The sequence below is a fragment of the Apium graveolens genome, chromosome 10 (genome assembly GCF_009905375.1).
Source record: "Apium graveolens cultivar Ventura chromosome 10, ASM990537v1, whole genome shotgun sequence".
NCBI classification, from domain to species: Eukaryota; Viridiplantae; Streptophyta; class Magnoliopsida; order Apiales; family Apiaceae; genus Apium; species Apium graveolens.
Window position 1 is genome coordinate 168,338,419 of NC_133656.1, and position 15,138 is coordinate 168,353,556.

A 15,138-nucleotide genomic window follows, 5' to 3' on the forward strand; every position below is an offset into this window, starting at 1 on the left:
ACCGCTATCCTCTAGCATAGGTATTATCAACTGAATCAACAAATATATATGGAAAGAATATGAAACAGGCATGCATATATATATACCATAGCAGTATGCTTCAATATATTGCAACATTTGCTAATTAACCAACATGCATCTATCGCAAGATAATGCATATACATATATACATCACAACAACAGTAATAACGGGTAGAAAACTTGCCTGAGCGACTGGGGGTTACGAATGGCTCGGGACGAGTCTGGTAACCTATAAACAACAAGTAAGTTGGAATTAAACCAAAGTTACTTGTAAATCTATACTTTAACTAACTTAGACTCTAACGCTTGTTTTGCGCTTACTGATTTGCTTAAGTCACCCGGGTACCCTCGGCTCCACCATTTTTAATAATTTAACCTTTACGAGTTTTAAGGCGATTCCTTCGCGAGTGTCTTACCAACTGCTTAACACACTTACCATAAATGTTTCATACATTAATTAACCCTTTTTGGTCTTTAACCTATGTTTCAAAGTAAGGCGAGGGGAAAAGTTTCGTTCGCGAAACGCCGTTACTTGAAACGGTCGTTTCTCCTAAACCGTGCATCGGAATCGAACGAACTACATATCAAAACGAAGATCGTAACATGAGCTATCTAAACATGGCAGTGGTCATAATCTAGCAGGGGGTTCTCGGGTCCTAATGTTATGCACAAAAACAGTCTAAAGAAAATCGGACGTTACGACGGCTATGTTTACGCGATTTCCCAATTTTAAACCATTCAAAACCATCCCAATTCAACCTCAAATCCAACATACAACCAACATCCATTCTTATCACATCATAACAACCCCAACCAATTCAATTTTAACATTCATACTTATGCCTAAGCTTAACTTTAACCATACTTAAGTTCTTTTAATCAAAACAACAACATTATCATTCCATTTCAATACCATTTCACTCCCAAACTCTAAATCACAACATCAAGCTACAATATCACCCTACTAATCAAAATCATCTTATAATACATAGGAATCTAGGGTTTGGAGATGATATACCTTCCTTGAAGTGGTGGGAGGAGCTAGGAAGCCTTAAGAAGCTTTGAGAAGTCTTAAGAATGCTTGGATCTTCAAGGAAATCAAGAAAAATTTTAAGTTAAAAACTTGAAAACACTATTCATAGTCTTCTTCTTTGATTAAATGAAGAAGATTGAGAAGGAATTAATGGATTAAACTCATGATATAGCCCTAACTAAGCATAAAGATGATTAGGGAATTATCTTACCAATTTAGGAGGCTTGGATCTTGAGTTTTGAATTCTTGCCCATTTGCAATAGTAAAAAGCCGAGAGCATGAAGAACAATGCCTTGGTTTCTTTTTTTTTTTGATTTTGATGAAAGTGATTTGCTTGGCTTGGTTGATTGGTTTTGTGTTTGATTTAGTTAATTACCTTGTTGCCCTTGAATTTGTGTGGTTCTCATTCAACCACACCTCCTTCCTTCCCATGTCATGCTTGTGTCATCCTCATGATGTCATCCTCCCCTCCTTGTCCTCTTCTCATTGGTTGGGTGACATCATCCTCTCTAATCCCTTTGATTAACTTCCTAATTGTTTGCCTAATGACCGCTGATCTGTTATACGGTTCGCTTAACTTTCGTTTTCGTTTATCGTTTGAGGGATCATACCCGGGATCTTATTACTTAGGTTCCCTTAACCTTTCTCAATACATTGTATTCCTTTTTATGATCCTCTATTATAATCCTTTAATTTAAATCCTTTTATCCTGTTACCTTATACTCAATTCTTTCCGTATATATTGGATTTCCAGGAAAAATCAAAGTGTTCGGAATTGGATTCTGACGATCTTTACATACACTTATATATCACATAGAGTACTAATAATATCCCAGAAGATCAATAACAGAACCCCTACGTAGTGTGGCATGAAAAGTTTTCTCATTCAGCAAAAACACTATTCATAAGGGTTTCAAAATTTTTCCAAAAATTGGGGTTATTACAGTCTCCCCTCCTTAAAAGGATTCCGTCCCGAAATCAAATTGAAAATAAATAGGGATACTCTCTTAGCATTGCACTTTCTAACTCTCGAGTAAATTTTTCCACATTGTGGTCCTACCACCAAACTCCGCCTAGTTTGATAACCCTTCTCCTAAGTGCTTGTTTCTTTTTACTCTATAACCCTTCCTGGTTGCTCCATATAGGTTACGTCTGGTTGCATGTCTATGCGCTCATATGCCCCTAATTATCTGGCATCCGAATTACACTTCCTTAACATTGATACGTGAAACACGTTATGACTTGCTACATGTGCTGGGGTAAGGCTAGCTCATATGCTAACTTCCCAATACTTCTTAATATATCCAAGGGTCCAACAATTGGTGGACTTAGCTTTCCTTTCTTTCCGAATCTCATTAACCTCTTCCAAGGGAATACCTATAACCACACTAGGTCCCCTACTTCCCATTCTTTGTCCTTTCATGTCAAATCAACATACTTTTTATGTCCATCTTGGGCTACTACCAGCCGTCCTCTGATTAGATCTATTATATCCTTGGTCCTTTGGACCACTACTGGTCTGAGCATCTTGCGCTCTACAACTTCATCCTAACATAAGGGAGATCGACATTATCTTCCCTCAAGGATCTCATAAGGTGACATCTCGATAATGACATATGATCTATTGTCGTAAGATAACTTAATCCGCGTTAAGTGATCATTCCAAATTCTTTCAAGTCTATTACACAGACTCTCATCATAGCTTCTAACATTATAGCTTTTGCTTCTCAATACCCTTTCTTTTCCAGTTCGTAATCGCTATCACCTTCCGTTCCTAATATTATACTGGTTATACTTTTGCTCGTTAGCATTCTATAACCTTTTAATAACCACGTCAACCTTAGTATCACGAATGTGTTCCCATTCCGAATACTACCACAGTTTTATTACTCCTTTTTCAGCTGTTTCTATTTCCCAAAGTTTGATCTATCATATAGAAGTAAAGGAATTTGTTGAGAGATCACTATGATCATGAACACTTGTTATATCGCATAGTTAGTACAGAAGGTGGCCAGCCTTTAGTACTTGACAAGCAATTAAACAATAGATGGTATCCTACTAGGCTTCTATCACACAGATAGATAGTCATTCGGCAATACCTCCCCTTTCTGGAAGGGTTGTTCTTCTCAGCTTACATAAAATGAAAAGAAGAGAAAAGAACGAATTGAAGAGAATTGTATATATGAAAAAAATATACTGCCACAAAATATCTGGCTTGGAACCTACCTCTGAACTATAGAGGTTTGTCATAGGAGAACAAATCATATACGTATATAAATCAACATTAAGCATTATAGCATCGCATTTCCCATGCCTAAATATTTCTATTCCGTCCATCGTTCTATGGACCCATGCTCTTCCTCGAGCTTATACACAATCACCTTTGAAACTCCTTCGATATCGAAAATCGAACCTGGGGTCTCATTCTAGACATCATCGTTACTTGAATTCTATGCTTGCACCGCAACCTTCCTCGTATAATAATACGGCTCTCTATTGATAAGAAAGAATAAATATTCAATAGGTAGATACTCTACTTAATTAGTCTATCAATGATAACTTATACCCTACCACGACCCGATTAGTGGTACTCAATCTCAACATCCATTCCAATACAACTCTCACGGTTGTAAACAGCTCATTACTCGCAGAATCATTGCTGCATTACTATGGTCCATCACTGACCTACTTTAGTCATTCATTTTCCATGAAGACTTAATAGCTAACCATACGGAGTCCATACATCTCGTATCTAATTCTTCTAAGGAGGTAACATAATCACCATTCATGATTCATGAAGAACACTCCTGATCCTGACATACATACATGATATGAAGCAGATAAAATTGCAGAAGAGTTTCAATCAAAGCAACGATAGCAGGTTAATATCATTCTAAATCATATGTCCTCCATAAGAGACTGGAAACTCAAGGGTTCATTTAGTTCTTTCATAATATGGCCCTGGCTTATCTCAAGATATGACCTTCTAAGATAGATAGCCCGCTCATGGCGATTACACGAATTAAACCTTTACCAACTACTATTACGGTTGGGTATTGCACAGTCATCAAAAGGAATGTCAATCTTCCAAACCATAATACAACCTTCACAGCTTTAACCATCATCACGGCATTCCTTTGGCACAAGCGCCTATAATTATCCTCTTACCTTTAAAGTGTCGGCCACCTCTTTGGCCTTTCTGGATAGTAAAATTTCCTTACAGTCAATGTCATTTTAACCACCTCCAAATAAATTTTCTACCTTATTTCAATCACAGCTTATGTGAAAATGCTTTCCTTTAAATCTGATAAGTAAAAAAAAAATCACCATTTTTCCATAAGTTATTGCCTCAGTCTTTAGAGGTTAATCACTGTCACGACTGACTCTCAATCATACTTAGAACATCTTTTATCTTAAGTCCTAATTGCCCTGAACAATTTCGACCATTACTGGTTCGATCCATACTTTCTCGTGGTGTAACACATGCCCCACTTGGCATCATTATAATTATGACACATTTTCTTTATCAACATTTCTATTCTTGAGAATTTTGAATATCACCTTTCTCCTTGTAAAACCTCTAAGGTTATCCTTGAATCGTTCCTCCTGTATTCCCTAGATACAGGGCATATCAAAATACCATTTACTAATACTAAAACCATTGTCTATATACTCTGAAAAATTTCTCCACTGATCCTTAAAGGTCGTTATTACCTTAATCTTTTCCAAATCATACTGTCAAAACTCATACTGCCCCTATTAAGGGTGACATGCCGACCTTTATGCATTCCCCTAGGATTCATTTTAAGTTACCGATGTTCTATCCTTAATTCCACCTTTAAAAGGTACCTGCATCCTTCCATGGATAAATCAAGTCATATATCCCTGATAAGGGTGTCTTATTCAATCATTCCCACCTCGACAGTACATGTCTAATTTCACAATAACATCTGTATTCAAATTGAGGTCAATCCATATGGCCTCCAAAAGATAACAATGGTCATCCGCTTCTTTCCTGATTTGGTAATGATAACATGGATGTTCTGGAAGATATTGGTCATGTTCAACGTGAACTTCTTCTTAATAATTCCTTATTTTCTTCTGTTGTTTATCTCAACAGTCATCTCAATGTTGGGATACCTCTCATACCTGACGTCTCCCTTTCTGGGTATCGAGCCACCGGTCTTACATTTCACATTATTGAAGGTCACTTCCTTCATCCAATTTTCCTACTTTCTTACTTTCTTGTCTCCTTAGTCTATCCGCGTCTTATTATTTATCCTTCGAACTATCTAAAGGTTTCCTTGAATCCTCCCAACTTAAAGGGGGTAAAATGTACATAACTCGTATGCCTTCAACCATCAACTTTAACTCATGGTGAATCACCCTCATACCAATGATTACATACTTTCCTATTTCTATTGCTACGAGTCTTTAGGGTTTCCTCATACCCGACTCCCTTATCATACCTCAAACTCTATTGCCTTTATATCCCTTTCCACTTCAGTTCCTTTTTATTTCCCTTTTTCTCTTATCGTTATTTCATGAACCAACACAACATAAGCATTGATTTCAAACATCCCGTCATTTTGGATTCGTGTCCTTAGAACGATTCTTGACAACTTTTACAACTTAGATTCATAATTTATCATACTTGTCTGCCTTTGTTCTGACTCTAAAGCTTTTTCACTATCTCCATAACCTTGGGAATTACTTTCCCGAAAACAATTTACGGAACTCAAATCAGTTTATTATAATCTCTTGCTCCGTGCCTTCCTTGGCCTTTCACCAGCGGGTGGTCTCTCTCTTGGGAGGGTAAGTGACAAAAACAGTCTTTTGTGATCCGTCAATCATTCAGAATCTCAAATGATTTCTCTATTTCCTTTAGCCAGGCTCTTGCCTCGACTGGGTCAGCTTGTTCCTTGGAACTCTAAGAGCTTAGCGACTTAAAGAACCTGAAAGAATTTCTCACCGCATTGTTTCCTCAGGGTGGTGGTTGGGGATAATAGTCTAAGTCCTTTTTTTAGACAGGTCCATGAATTGCCGTATAGGGGTACCATCTCGGGTCTCCTTTACTTACTCGACTTTCTGTTTCCTTAATATGAAATGTTTCATCCTTCTCCCATACTTGGGGTTATCTTATACGTTAAAATCCTCATTTTCCACTTCATTATGTTATGGGTTCCTTCTATCTTGATGGCGTCCTCCCTAACTATCACATTCAGGGTTTGCCCTTAATCTTATTCCTTGAACTATGACTTTCATCTAAGATCTCATCTTTAAGCTCTTGAACATTTGGAATCCAAATTCTATAGGAATACCTCATTATTCCCTTATCATCTTTCTCGGTATTAATCTCATATCTATTTGTTGGCTCTCTGCCTTCATTCATCACTTTTTCTGGCACAATATGTTCTTTTCCGATAATTCGGTCTGTATTGCAATCTCAAACAGCTTTTCGGTACCGGCTCCGGTTACCTTCACTACTATTTCCATTTTCTCAAAATCTCTTATAAACTCTCCAAAAGACATTATCATCTTGAGTCTCTCCTTTTTACTAAGGGCATCAGCCACCAGATTGGCTTTCCCCGAATGATAAAGAATCTCCCAATCATAATTCTTGATTAGCTCTAACCGCCTCCTCTGGCGTATGTTGAGCTCTTTCTACGCTAAAATGCACTAGAGCACTTATGGCTTGTGTAAATCTCGCACTTCTCTCAATACAAGTAGTGCCTCCAATCTTTAGGGCAAAACTATTGCCACGAGCCTAAGCTCATGGATTGGGACATCGAATTTTATATTCCCTTAATTGTCTTGACGCGTACGCGATTACCTTGCTGTGCTGTATATGAAGCGCCCTAATTCCTTATGCGAAGCATCACTACATTTCACAAAATCTCATTTTCCATCCGGCAACGCCAACATAGGGAACGTCACCAACCTTTGCTTCGGTTCTTAAAAGTTGTTCTCGCATTTCTCTGTCCATTTGAACTTCTCAGTCTTACGAGTAAGCCGCGTTAAAGGGGCTACTATCTTTACAAACTTGAACGAACCTCCGGTAGTGACCGGCCAATCCTACCTCTGGGAGTTGCCCTAACCATGGTCATCAATTCATCAGTGGTCCTTTATCCAATCTTGTCAGGATCCTCCTTGGGATCCTCCTCAACAACTATCCCTTCTAGGACAACCTCCTCAACCGCTACATCCTCAATATCAACATCATCCGGTCCTGCGTTAGGACGCTCTATCGGATCCATAATCTGATCTCCAATGAGTAATAAAACATCATCGCGTTGTTGCTCCTCAACCTCAGGGTTCGGAGTCCCGCTACTATATACGATAACGAACTACGCTTCTATCGCTATATTTATAAGGGTTCCCATAAGGGTTTTAACTGTCAGTACTACGTTAGGTAGTCCGACTATGAACTTGGCAAGAGTTCTTATTATCTTAGTGAACTTATTATCTTAACGTCCCATCATCTCTGAGGTTTATAACGCTTAGCTCTGATACCACTTCTGTAACACCCCCAGATCCGGGGTCGGGGATCCGGGTTGTCACGAGTTTCATTTCCTTAATAACACCCAATCTTAATAATTACTCAACTACTCTGTACTGTGACCCCACAATAAACACACACACCACACGTTATAGTCTCAGAGATGAACATCAAAAATAAATAACCACAAGTCATTTTATTCCACAATTATCTGCCAATACACCTTAAAAGGTTTTCTGAATAAATTTACATTTCTCTGCCATTATTACAATTCATAATATACATAAGTCTGGTACATTATTAGTTCAAAACTTAGCCTATTGGTAATTTCTACCTCAGCTACAGCGGCCTCAACGCTTCCAGAAAGCTGCGGAACGTTTCCTATCCGCTTGCGAAATGGGGAGCTTGGTCCTGTTCATCTTATCTATCTGATGTTGTGTGATGAAAGAAGAAAGCAAGGGTGAGCAGCAAGCCCACCAAAATAATATGTATAATGATTAACAATATATGAGCCTACTCATAATACTCATGAAAGTCTTGGTCAAAAGAAATGAACCAAGTTGATAACTTAATGCGATGAAGTCGCAAAATATTCAGTATATATATATACATATATACTTTTCAAAATATTGGAAGTCCTCTTCCATGCATAATATACACAAAGTCCCAGTGTATAACTGTATAAAAAAATATCGTTGCAAGGTGATCTCATATATCTAACCTTGTCTCAACGTTTTTTTGAAAATCTTTGTCATTCATAAGACAATTATTAATTAGATATAAGTTTAAAAGATGAAGTTACAAGATACCCCAATATACTTATATCTTTCCCAAATACTACTTGAACTACCACCGTTCAAGTTATAATCAGTTTCAAAAGTTCATCACATAGATGAGACTATAAGACAAGATTTGAATATATTCAACCTTTGAAATATTATTAAAGGAAATGAAGTTATGATATACTTCATTTAGTTCTGATATATATATATATATCCACATATACATCTTCTTTATACATTTCCTGAAAACCTCTGTCATGTAAAGTATGAACAGAGTTGCAATATCCAATAAATTTGGAAAGGAAAAGAATTTTTTGGCATAAACCAGGTATCTCGCTGATCAGGCAAAGATACCAATAAGTAACCTTTTCTACTAGTAGATGGACGAATTCCCCACTGGTCATCACCCTGGTCGTAATAGGACCTTATGCTGGACTGCCACTCAGCCACTTATGCATTTGATGGACTCCCACTGAGCCACTTACACTATCATGGACGCCCACTGAGCCCATGTTGCTTATGCCGACTCAATAGATGGACTTACTTCCCGAACGTTGGGTAAGTAATCAATTCATTTACCAAAACTGCAACCGTGTTGCGAATATAAAATACACCACAGAGCCGGATCCCTCAGGTTTTGAGCGAGTATTTAAATCCCCTTAAAAAGGAAGATCTTAAATATAAAAATGAGTTTTGGGATCCGCTCTAACTTTTAAAAATCATTTTGAAGACTCGAAAACACTTTATAGAGTGTTTGGAGTAAAGCTGATTTAATGAAGTAAATCAGTCCCCAGAATATTTAGAAAATGACTGAATATTATTATTTAAATAATATTCCCATAAAGAATAATCCTTATAAAAATAATTGAAGTAGAAGTATTAAAACTTATACTTGAAACGAGTATTAAATAACCAAAGATATACTTATATGAAAGTACTATCTTTATTTGAATAATCGAAAATAAGTTTGATTATTGACACCCTATTCTTTAATAAAATAAAGAATATATCTCAGCAAATAATCGGAGTCATAGATCCTCAAATGAATATTCAAATAATATTCATTAAATAATATAAACTGAGTCATAAGCCCTCGAATGAATATTCAAATAATATTCAATAAATAATATGAAAGAGTCATAAGCCCTGGAATGAATATTCAAATAATATTCAGATAATAAAATAAAAGGAGTCATAAGTCCTCGAATGAATATTCAAAATAATATTCATTTAATATAAAGGAGTCATACGCCTTTGAATAATATTCGAAATAATATTCAATAATAAAATAAAGTTAAAGTTATCGAATAAACCTTATTCGATTAATAGTTTTGAAAACTATGACCATATATATATATAAGTATATATATATAGTTATATCCATAAATACAAAATCTACTCGGGATCCTCGACTCCCGGTTTTAGAAAATATTTTCACCTTTGGGTCCTTATACTAAGGGTATATGCAAATTACCGCTATCCTCTAGCATAGGTATTATCAACTGAATCAACAAATATATATGGAAAGAATACGAAACAGGCATGCATATATATATATATATATATATATACCATAGCAGCATGCTTCAATATATTGCAACATTTGCTAATTAACCAACATGCATCTATCGCAAGATAATGCATATACATATATACATCACAACAACAGTAATAACGGGTAGAAAACTTGCCTGAGCGACTGGGGGTTACGAATGGCTCGGGACGAGTCTGGTAACCTATAAACAACAAGTAAGTTGGAATTAAACCAAAGTTACTTGTAAATCTATACTTTAACTAACTTAGACTCTAACGCTTGTTTTGCGCTTACTGATTTGCTTAAGTCACCCGGGTACCCTCGGCTCCACCATTTTTAATAATTTAACCTTTACGAGCTTTAAGGCGATTCCTTCGCGAGTGTCTTACCAACTGCTTAACACACTTACCATAAATGTTTCATACATTAATTAACCCTTTTTGGTCTTTAACCTATGTTTCAAAGTAAGGCGAGGGGAAAAGTTTCGTTCGCGAAACGCCGTTACTTGAAACGGTCGTTTCTCCTAAACCGTGCATCGGAATCGAACGAACTACATATCAAAATGAAGATCGTAACATGAGCTATCTAAACATGGCAGTGGTCATAATCTAGCAGGGGGTTCTCGGGTCCTAATGTTATGCACAAAAACAGTCTAAAGAAAATCGGACGTTACGACGGCTATGTTTACGCGATTTCCCAATTTTAAACCATTCAAAACCATCCCAATTCAACCTCAAATCCAACATACAACCAACATCCATTATTATCACATCATAACAACCCCAACCAATTCAATTTTAACATTCATACTTATGCCTAAGCTTAACTTTAACCATACTTAAGTTCTTTTAATCAAAACAACAACATTTACCATTCCATTTCAATACCATTTCACTCCCAAACTCTAAATCACAACATCAAACTACAATATCACCCTACTAATCAAAATCATCTTATAATACATAGGAATCTAGGGTTTGGAGATGATATACCTTCCTTGAAGTGGTGGGAGGAGCTAGGAAGCCTTAAGAAGCTTTGAGAAGTCTTAGGAATGCTTGGATCTTCAAGGAAATCAAGAAAAATTTTAAGTTAAAAACTTGAAAACACTATTCATAGTCTTCTTCTTTGATTAAATGAAGAAGATTGAGAAGGAATTAATGGCTTAAACTCATGATATAGCCCTAACTAAGCATAAAGATGATTATGGAATTATCTTACCAATTTAGGAGGCTTGGATCTTGAGTTTTGAATTCTTGCCCATTTGCAATAGTAAAAAGCCGAGAGCATGAAGAACAATGCCTTGGTTTCTTTTTTTTTTTGATTTTGATGAAAGTGATTTGCTTGGCTTGGTTGATTGGTTTTGTGTTTGATTTAGTTAATTACCTTGTTGCCCTTGAATTTGTGTGGTTCTCATTCAACCACACCTCCTTCCTTCCCATGTCATGCTTGTGTCATCCTCATGATGTCATCCTCCCCTCCTTGTCCTCTTCTCATTGGTTGGGTGACATCATCCTCTCTAATCCCTTTGATTAACTTCCTAATTGTTTGCCTAATGACCGCTGATCTGTTATACGGTTCGCTTAACTTTCGTTTTCGTTTATCGTTTGAGGGATCATACCCGGGATCTTATTACTTAGGTTCCCTTAACCTTTCTCAATACATTGTATTCCTTTTTATGATCCTCTATTATAATCCTTTAATTTAAATCCTTTTATCCTGTTACCTTATACTCAATTCTTTCCGTATCTATTGGATTTCCGGGAAAAATCAAAGTGTTCGGAATTGGATTCTGACGATCTTTACATACACTTATATATCACATAGAGTACTAATAATATCCCAGAAGATCAATAACAGAACCCCTACGTAGTGTGGCATGAAAAGTTTTCTCATTCAGCAAAAACACTATTCATAAGGGTTTCAAAAATTTTCCAAAAATTGGGGTTATTACACGCATACTTTCTCTGTCTATCTTGAGCAGCAAGCAACCTTTTCTGAATTAATTTGACTGTCTCATGCAACCGTTGCACCAATTCCGAGCCTAGAATCTTTCATTCTCCTACTTCATCCCAACTTATCGGTGATCTACATTTCCTTCTGTATAAAGCTTCTTATGTAATATCCGGAATATATCGTGTAATTATTTTTGCTATTAAATAATTATTATGTGTGTTCAGTATCTATTCTGTGAGTTAATTGTTAAGTGTTATCTGTACTTGAATATTCAAAAATAATATTAATTGAGTATTTTAATTTTTATATGTCCAAAATAAAATATAGATAATTGTCATATCTTCCTAATTATTTTTATGTTGATTTATGGATTTATAAGAATCATATGAAATTTCTAAAATCTTTTTCCGGGTAATTAAAATCTATTTTATAAAAACGGGAACCAACCGACGTCAACCGTTGTTACGTTTTTGGAACCCGAAACTCTTCTGAGAACTCCTTACTAACCTAATTGTAATATTCCGAACATTTTCCATGTTTCGACTTTTTCGATCCGGCGTACGGTTTGTCCTGCACGGGTCCCGGCGCAACATTTTCGATACAATATTCGTTTCGGTAAATCAATAAAACCCGTATTTTCGATAAATGGGAGCTTTTTATTAAACTATCACAATTATCACTTCGTAATACGTGTAACCAGGCGCTGAGACCAAGACCGCAGTACAAATTGTACTGATTTGGATAATTATCCCGAAAACCGATACCGTTTGGATCAGTTTTTATAAATAAACGTACCATTTTATATCCGGAATGATCCAACGGGATACTAATTTTCCGTAAATATAAATAGCCTTTTACCGTATTTTATTTCGTATCAAAATCATTTGCAGACAGATAATTATATAATTTTACAGAGAAAAATCATATATTCATAAACCTTTCTGAGAATCAAACCAACTTTTGAAGGTGTTATTGATCTTTGTTTGAAAAGCTCGAGTACTGGATTTGAAGGTCTTGAGAAGCTCTATCAGAATCTGTAATCCATACACCTGCAGAATTAAAGGTTTAATTTCTAAAAATTTATTTATTTTCGAATTATTTTTATGAAAAATATGAATTTTTGTTCGGATGATTGTTTGTATGATTTGATGATTGCATGTTGTAGAGCTTGTTTTCCTGATGATTTTGGTATATTATACGTCCGATTTGGAGTTCAATAACATGTCCAAATTTGAGTTTGATTTTCGAATTTTAAAATTAGGGTTTATAACCCGTATGAATGTTCTTAATTGAAATTTGGGGGTTTCTTATGATGTGATAGATTGATGTTGTGATATAGTGGGTTGTGTTCTCTGTGAAATTTGCAATCTAGTCGTATAAGTCTCATGAATCACCGAGGTCTGTAGAGAAGGGAGTTGTCTTTTGAAATTTCCGAAGTTCGCCGGAAACTGGCAAACTTCACGGCCAAATTCAGGCCAACTCCGGGATTGTTAGGATGTTTTGATTGAATGGTTGTGTTCCTGGTAACCTGTAGATGTGATCTGGAGGTGTTGATGGGGTGAGGACGTCGGGAACGTGTTCTCCGGCCACCCCCGACTTTTTCCGGCGACTGGATTGCAAAATTACAGTTTGGTCCCTGTAGTTTTGTAGATGATGAAGTTTAGTCCCTGAAGTTTCCAGACTTTGCAAAAATTGGATTCCTGTTTTAAAAATGTTTAAAAATCATATTTCCTATTTATTTTTATTATAAAAATTCGTTTTTAATTTCTGAAAATTCTAAAAAATATTATTTTAATTCCGAAAATTATTTTTAATTCATAAATAAATCTGAATTAATTAGTTAATTAATTTCAGTTAATTTTTAATTGATTAATTAGTCAATTAATTCGAAAATTAATTGATTAATTGATTTAATTAATTATTAATTGATTTTTAATTAATTATTTAATTAAATTTAATTATTTAAAAATGATTTAAAAATTCCAAAAAATAGTTTCGAGCTTTAAAATATTATTTTAAATTATTTCTAAGGCTCGATAATTATTCTAAAATTATTTCGGAGCCAGAATTGGTCAACCGAACCCTGTTTGTTAACCCAAAATTGATCCAACGACCCGTTTTAATTCTGAAAAATATTTTAAAAATCATTTTTAAATACCAGAAAGCCTATTTATGACCCGAGACTTCTTTATAAATGATATGTCATTGATTATGTGATGTATTATGTGTTATATGTGACTTGTTGATTGACTATCGGTCTATATATTCGGTGTTTACTTGGTTATTGCATAACTTTCAATCCGTTAATCGGATTTGGGTAAAACGAAGGGTAGATAGATTGAATAGAATCCTATGAGTTGATGATTAATAGATGATTATGATATGTGAGCAGAAGAGGCAAGACGTAGGAAAGGGAAACAGGTAGTTGAAGAGTAAGACGATTGTGATTGGAAGCGAGTGCAGGATAGTAAGCTAATATCAGGCAAGTGTTCTGAACTTTCTCGAGATATTATAATTCTTGATAGTCTTGTTGACATTGCAAGTGCTTTGAAGCACGGAAACCTAAACCCTGATTTCAGTTATTGTTCTTGAGCCATGAACCATATTCTTTCTAAGCCATTGATTATTGTATACCCAAACACAAACCACAAATCTACGATACTACTCCACAAATACATACAAACTAAATACCAGACACTGAACTGAATTATTATATACTCAACCCATGATATCTTATGCTTTGAAAGACCAAATCCTTGAAACCCTGAAACGTTGTTTCCTTTGTTATCCAATTCTTTCATTACCCAACATCCAAGCTTTGAAAGTACCTTGTTAATCCATACACGGGTTGAAACCCTTTCATTGTTAAACACTCACTGTTGTTAATGATTTTGATTATTGTTTATTATTGTTTAATTTTGTTATTATGTTAGAATTGGATTGTTTTTATAAAATTGTGGACCAGATTCGTGGTCAGACCATATAATGGTCAAGTTAGGCCAATGTGTGCCTTGGATCCAGTAGTTAGAGCAATGCTGTGTGCTTTGCTCGGGGTTAGTGCATGACTGATCAGCAGCCTAACCTTGGTTTTAAAATAAAAATATAGTATCCAATTCTAAATCATAATCCATTGTTCACTTGATATCATAACCATATTCACTTGATGATCATTATTCTCAGTTCTGTCATTGTGACTTGCTGAGCTAGTTAGCTCATTTGTGCGATGTTGTTTATATTCTTTCCAGTTAAAAAGGAACCAGTTGGTAACGAGGATCCCCAGTCCAGCGCGAGAGCTAGGGGTTCAGGTTGAGGAAGC